Source organism: Leptodactylus fuscus, chromosome 8 (assembly GCF_031893055.1).
Source record: "Leptodactylus fuscus isolate aLepFus1 chromosome 8, aLepFus1.hap2, whole genome shotgun sequence".
Lineage (NCBI taxonomy): Eukaryota > Metazoa > Chordata > Amphibia > Anura > Leptodactylidae > Leptodactylus > Leptodactylus fuscus.
The window spans coordinates 30,410,749-30,418,059 of NC_134272.1; positions in this window are offsets into that span (position 1 = coordinate 30,410,749).

Genomic DNA, 7,311 nt, shown 5'->3' on the forward strand with positions numbered 1-7,311 from the left:
AATTACTGTTACTTACCTGTCCCCTGGCTCCTATGCTGCCTTGTCCGCTGTCGGCCCTCTTCTATGACGTCGGACGTGACATGACCCGGGAAGCAGGCCGGGTTCATGTGACGTCAGAGACGTCAGACAAGTAGGATGGAGGCCTGGCAGGATCGTGGAGAAGTAAGTAACAGTGTTTGTTACGTTCCCTTACCTCTCCCGGGCCTCCGATCATTATACTCGGGGGTCTGCAAAGACCCCCGAGTATAATGATAGTCATTGTGGGGCCCGTGGTGTCACTTACCGATCCCAGCCCAGCCAGGATCGGCAAGTGAATAGGGCCCGTAACGGCCTATTAAAAAAAAGGAAAAAAACGCAGCGGTAGCGGCTGTCACCGGGCCCCCTAATGGCCCGGGCCCTGTGGCAGCCGCCTCCGCTGCCTCTATGGTAGTTACGCCCCTGAATACAAGGGCATGTGTATGGGGTCATAAAAAAAAAAAAATGGGAGAGTGCTAGCCATTAAAAACACGGCTAGCATACTGACAAAGAACACAGAAGATATAGTTGTTCCATTCTCAAGCATATGTTTAAGGGTCAGTGCACACAGAGTTTTTTGGCGCTGATTTTGATGCTGAATCCGCCTGGGAGGCTTTTTTTTTAGATGGATTCACTGTCAAAATCAGCGCCAAAAAACTCTGTGTGCACTGACCCTAAGGCTCCTGACTTCTGAGCATATTCCAACCTATAAGCGAAGTGCAGTGTAAACTTGCTCTTGGGCTAGGTTCACACCTGTGCCTGGTCTCCACTTGGGGATTCCATTCCCCATTCCGTTTTAAAAATGCGGAGAGAAAGTCCTGCAAGCAGTGTTTTCTCTCTGCATTTTCCGCCCTTTTCAGACAGAAATTTGAGAAACTCTGCAGATACCATTATAGTCTATGGGGTCTGTGGGTTTCCGAAGATAACTGCTTTTTTAAGTGGTTTTGGTTTCTATTCGGGGGCTGACCAAGCGGATCCACTGAATGGAAACCCAAACACAGGTATGAACCTAGAGAAACAATGTAAGATAAAAAAGTCAAAATGTAGTACAGGAGCAAATAGCTGTAACAAATGGGTGGACATACCGCTCAACCTGTGCAGCTACACATAGGGCCCTCTGACCTATTAGGTCTATCATAAAGTTTCTTGGAAATTGAATAACTGGATGATATTCAGGATAGGATAGGCATAGGTATGGCCTGCTTAGGTCCCTTAACCTCATCTGTCTGGCTTCAGATTCCCTGTGCAGTCAGTTTGGTTGGTAGCAAGGACTATGAATCTGTTTATGGCAGGCTCTCAGTCAGCCATAAATTAATTTCTGCCCCATGACGTTCCATCCTTTGTCTTACCTCTTTGGTACCCAGCAGGATAATTTGATGGAGAATTTATACATTAAACATATAAACCTTTCCAATCTCAGGTGGAGAATCCACACAGAGGTTTAGTTGGTCTTAATTTTTTTTAGCCCTCCAGAGCACAAGAGGTTCATGTGTCTGCAGACTCCCAAAGAACAAAAACCCTAAGAGAACAAAAATTTTCTTAATTAATTGATACATACCAAAAACTTTCCATTTGTAACAATTCACTCACTGCAGTCAGAAGTATAGAGATGAGCGCGCAAAAAGACGCGCGCTATACGAACATGCTCAATGGCTAACTACACGTTCAGTGGCTAACTACATTTTACAAGTGTATTTTCACATATGTAAAATGTACAAAATACACTGAGCGCATACAGAATACACAGGCGTAACCTCCGTGTGAAGTGGCCCTTACATCCTTTATTAACCCATCTAACCTTTTAATATAGAAAAGACTCTAATCCTACACACACACACAGCTGTAATAAATTCTCCTTATGTGAATGGGAGCTATTCACATGCCCAGTTTTTTTTTTTGACAGTCACAAAATAGGTCCTGTCCTCTTTTTGTCTGTTTCACAGATCCTTCAAAACAGTAAAGTGTAAGGAATCCCCACGCATCGGACTGAAAGGGATAGTGGAGGGGGACATGACAGTAAAGAGGCTAAGTCAGCGGGAGTTTACTCACCTGATCCTTCCAAATTTGAAACCCTCTGGCGGCCGTGCGAGGTGTTCCAGGAGTCGTTGGAGTTCTCCTCCCTGTTCGGCTGATTTCCCTCCTCTGTTGGTCCAAGCCCCTAGGGCCTGACCTTTTTCCATTTGTCCTTGCTCATGACCTCCTCCCCCTATCCCGTATTTGTCATTTGTTCCATTTCCCCTTCCTCCCTTTTGTCTCTTGTGTGTTTTGTTTTGTCTGTCCCCCTCTCCTTTGACATTTGTCAGGGGCTATGTCCCCCGTGTTCTTTATTGAGTTTTTGTCTAAGTTCTTGCCACACACAACCGTTTCGACCAGGGGTTTCCCTTGGACACTTGCCTTGTATTGTGGCCCTGTGAGGCCTTAATTTTTGTTTTTGGGGTGTATTATCCTCTCCTCTGTTGTTTTGCATTTGTTCCCTTTTGAAAATTTTCAAATAAAAATTGATTACACCTAATGTGAGCAGCGGGGGAGAGCCACAGAATTTGGGGTCGGCAGTGGCTCATCCTGCTGTGGTAGACAAAAATTGGCGAAGGAGGTAGAGTTGGGACACATGGCGTGGCCGTTTGCCCTTCCCTGGTGGGTGTTGCCTTTGGGGGTGGTCCCTAAGAAGGACCCCGGATACGTGGGTCTGTTCCTTACTGCTGAGGGACATGTAGGGGGTTTGCCGGTCTTTTAGGGCTCCCCTGGTTCAGGTTGAAGGATTTGCATTATTTGTTGGGTAGGCTCAATTTTGTGTGCCACATTATGCCTATGTGGCGAGTGTTCTGCCAGTGCCTAGCCAGAGTCTGACAACCCTTTCATTATGTTTAGTTGCAAGGGGAGTTGAGGGAGGACTTGGCAGATTGGAGGGAGTTTTATTGGCGTTACAACGAGCGGTCCTTGGTGATGGGGTCATTAGTTGGGTGGGCAATTTGGCGCTCTTAGAGCTATTTCCCATAGTCGTTGCAACAGTAATTTGGGGGACAGGCTCTGGGACTGCAGGGGTTGTTTTTTGTGTGACAATATGGGGGTGGTGCAGGTCAACAATTCTCAAATGACTAATTCACCACCGATAGTCCGGCTGCTGCGCAAGCTCGTGTTGAGGGGGTTGTAGCTGAACGCACATTTTTTGTCAGTGCTCCTCCTGGGGACGAGGAATGTTATTGCTAATGCCATTTCTCATTTTCAGTGGACCAGGTTCCAGAAGCTGGTGCTAGAGTCAGACTCAGAGGCGGTCCCTTGCCCAGTCCTGTTTTTCGTGGGCTCCACGCTTGGTTAGGGGATGTCCCCAGCAGGGTTATCTAGGTGCCTTGCCCTGGCCTTCTGGTTTAAGTTGAGAGGTTAACGGGACTGCACAAAGTCATTCCTGGTGTGGCAGGCAGTGAAGGGCTCAGGGACCAGAGATAGTTTCTTTTGGCCTGTTGGGGGATCTGCTAGGGTCTTGGGTCAGGTGTGCTCTTCTGCTTATGAGGTGCAGTTGTTCCAGCTGGCCTTTTTCGGGACCTTTTGGATGTCGGAATTGGTCTCCCCTAGCCGGCGGTGCCCTGGGGGTTTGGGGTGGTGGATTTCTCGGTTGTGGGCAGTGAATTAGTGTGTTGGGTCCGATGGTCTAAGATGGATCAGATGGGCTATGGCATGGTGTCTCCGGCTTGCCTGGTGGCTTGTTTTGTTGCCTTTATGTGGCTGCAACCGGAAGGGGTTTCGCCACTACTGGTGCACAGGGATTTGGCTTGTCTTTCCCATTTTCAGTTTATCTAGGGTTTCCAGAAGGGGTTGGAGGCATTGGGTCTTTCTTCCCGAAATTACAGTTCCCATTTGTTCCGGATTGGGGCGGCCACGGAGATGGCTCAATGGGGGCTCCTGCCTGTGGTCATCTGGAGGATTGGGAGGTGGGAAACAGTACAGGATTTATGTGTGGCCTCAGCTTCTGTGAAGTGGCTTGTAGGGGGGGACTGGTGCTGGTTGCTCATGGTTTCTGTGGGCGGGGGAATGTTTGTTATTGATTATGCTTTGTTGTTTTACAGGTGTGTCAACATGTTTGGTCTGAGTCGTGGGACATTCTTCTGTCTACTGGGGCGGTGTCGGAGCGGATGTTCGGCCGTCAGGGAGCAGCTGGGCTTCGATCAGGAGGTGGCTCAGGTCAGGTGGTGGTGGGTGCGTGGCCTGCTTTGGTCCCACTTGCTACCAGAATTGCAGGGATATGTGGACCGGGATCATCCTCCTGACATGCTGGCAGTGTACGCCGGGGGAAATGACCTTGGAGCTGTTGAGACTGTGGGCTTCTTTCCCTGGATTACTTATTGTATGGTCCGATATTGTGGCATAGCAGCGGTGGCGACATGCTTGGTTGGTAGCAGGTATCAACAAGGCTTGTTAGGTTAATTAGGTGGTGGGCCGGGTTTGTGAACAGGGGCATTGTGGTCCGGCCTAGGGAGCCTGAGGTTGTGTCAGCTGACCTGTTCCGGCTGGATGGTGTGCACCTCAATGCCATCGGCTTGGACATTTGGTTGCTGGATATTCAGGATGATGTTGTAAGCGATGTCCTGCAGTCAGGGTACCCAGGATGGAGATACCCTCCGATGTTTGTGCCCCTGGGCCAGGTGGATTACGGAGGTTTGGGGTCGTAGTCTGGTATTTGTGCCTTTAGGGACCCCTCCTTTTAGGTGCAACTAGCGGTTACTGATGGGGATAGGTATCCTTATGGTTATAGGTCCATGAGGGTTGTTGTTATACAGGTAGGTTATTTGAATGTTTATTTGAATATTATTTAAAGGGATCCTATCATTTAAACTCAATTTTTTCTTCCTATCAAGTAGGAATAGCCTTAAGAAAGGCTATTCGTCTCCTACCTTTAGATGTCTTCTCCGCGCCACCGTTTCGTAGAAATCCTAGTTTTTGCCAGTATACAAATGAGTTCTCTTGCAGCACTGGGGACAGTCCTCAGCGCTCAAACAGCACTAGGGGTGTTCCCAATGCTGCGAGGGAACTCTCCAGTGTCGCCTCCATCTTCTTCAGGAAAAGGTCTTCTTCTGGGGGTTGGCTTCAAACTTCTAGGCCTCGGGCCTAGGGCAAAGCGGACTGCGCATGCCTGCCGGCCACAAGAAAAACGGCCGCTTACACAGTATTGGAAGCGGCCATTTTCTTGTGGCCGGCAGGCATGCGCAGTTGGCTTTGCCCTAGGCCCGAGGCTTAGAAGTTTGAAGCCAACCCCCGGAAGAAGACACGAAAAAGACCTGTTCCTGAAGAAGATGGAGACGGCGCTGGAGAGTTCTCTCACAGCATTGGGGACACTCCCAGTACTGTTTGAGCGCTGAGGACCGCCCCCCGTGCTGCAAGAGAACTAATTTGCATACTGGCGAAAACTGAGATTTCTACAGAACGGCGGCGCGGAGTAGACACCTAAAGGTAGGAGACGAATATCCTTTCTTAAGGCTATTCCTACGTGTTAGGGACAAAAAATTTAGTTTAAATGATAAGATTCCTTTAATATGTTAATTATGTGATATTTATGGTTATATGGTTCTAAGTTATTATTTATCTAATATGTAAGTTTAAATAAATGTCGCTGTGGCCTTTACTTCCAGTACTGGTGTCAGCGTCTTTATTGGGTTACAAATGTAACCCCTGTGTGCAGTTCAAGGCAACGAGGGGTTAACAGTTTGCAAACATTGTGCATGCAGCATGAAAGCAATTGTGTTTGTTTATCAAATCCTTGGAGCAGTGGCGTAACTAGGAATGGCGGGGCCCCGTGGCGAACTTTTGACATGGGGCCCCCCCGACACCGAAGATCTCGACCGAGTCCCTCCTACGCATTCCTGCGCGCTCTTTTATGTTCCATAGTGGCCCCTGTACACAGTATTATACCCAATAGTGGCCCCTGCACACAGTATTATACCCAATAGTGGCCCTACAGGACTAAATACTGTCACGTCACCCGCTGACCGCTATACCAGGACAAATTGTGGATAAAAAATCTGGTCATGTGCATTACAATTTAGTAACTCCATGTGCCTCATATTAATAGCAGTTAACCCCATCATCTCCCTCACATTAACCCCTGTGTGCCTCACCATAAGGGTTACTGATATGTGAGAGACATGGAGGTAATAATAAAGTATCTTCATTATTATTACCCCCATATGTCTCACATATCAGTAACTCTTATGGTGAGGCACACAGGGGTTAATGTCAGGGAGATGATGGGGTTAACTGCTATTAATATGAGGCACATGGAGTTACTAAAACACAAGTAATCCCCCCAAATGCCTGATATTAATAAGTAACCCCAGTACGTACCTGTGTAGCTTTAGTTTCACTTTCCTTCTTATGCAAAAAAGTTCAAAAGCAGCGGCACCGTTCTGTGAGTGTGAACATACACCAAATCACTGGATCTCAAACTAGATGATCTGGCATTCAGGTGGTGCTCACTGTTAAACAAATAGTCCAATATAGTGCAAAAAAATAGAAAAAAAAATCAGGGCACTCACCAGCCAGTACTACTGGCTGGTGAGTGCCCTGATTTTTTTCACTTTCCTTCTTCCTTTCTTCCTCCAGTGCAGACGGCAGGAGCTCGGCAGGGATAAGCCCCGCCCCCTCCTCTCATTGGTGGGCAGAGGACAGCAGAGAAAGGGAGGGGGAGAGAGGGGGAGAGCGTCCTGAAGCGCTGACAGGAGCCAGAGCTGCAGCTCCTGTGTCTCAGCCGTTGCTGCAGCTTCGGGGACCCCTGTTGGTGGAAAGTATTCCACCAACAGGGGGCCCCGATCATTATACTCGGGGGTCCGAAAAGACCTCCGAGAATAATGGTAGCAGCTGTCACCGGGCCCCTAATGCCCCGGGCCCTGTGGCAGCTGCTACCGCTGCTATGGTGGTAGTTACGCCACTGCCTTGGAGGATGGGAGGGGCTGCTTGGCAGGGGAGACCATGTGCTCAGGCAGTCTGCAGGAGAGAGGGATCACAGGTGGATGCAGGAATAAGATCTCCTGAGCTCCCAGAGGCTGAAAGCAAAAGGAAAGAGGATTTAATTCCTTCAGAGAAAAGGTTACCAACTCCACAGGACAATTTGCCGAATAGACAGGGTATCCATACCCTCCACAACCGACGGAGGCGCCTCCCTGCTACACCGGAACGTTCTTCCAGACTTAACCCTTTGGCAGCCTGTTGGACAGGACAGCGTTAATTCCTCTGGAACTGTAAGTGTACCTACCACCAGCATTCTTATTTAGACTGCATCCTATGATCCAGGAGTAACTTGTTCTTGGC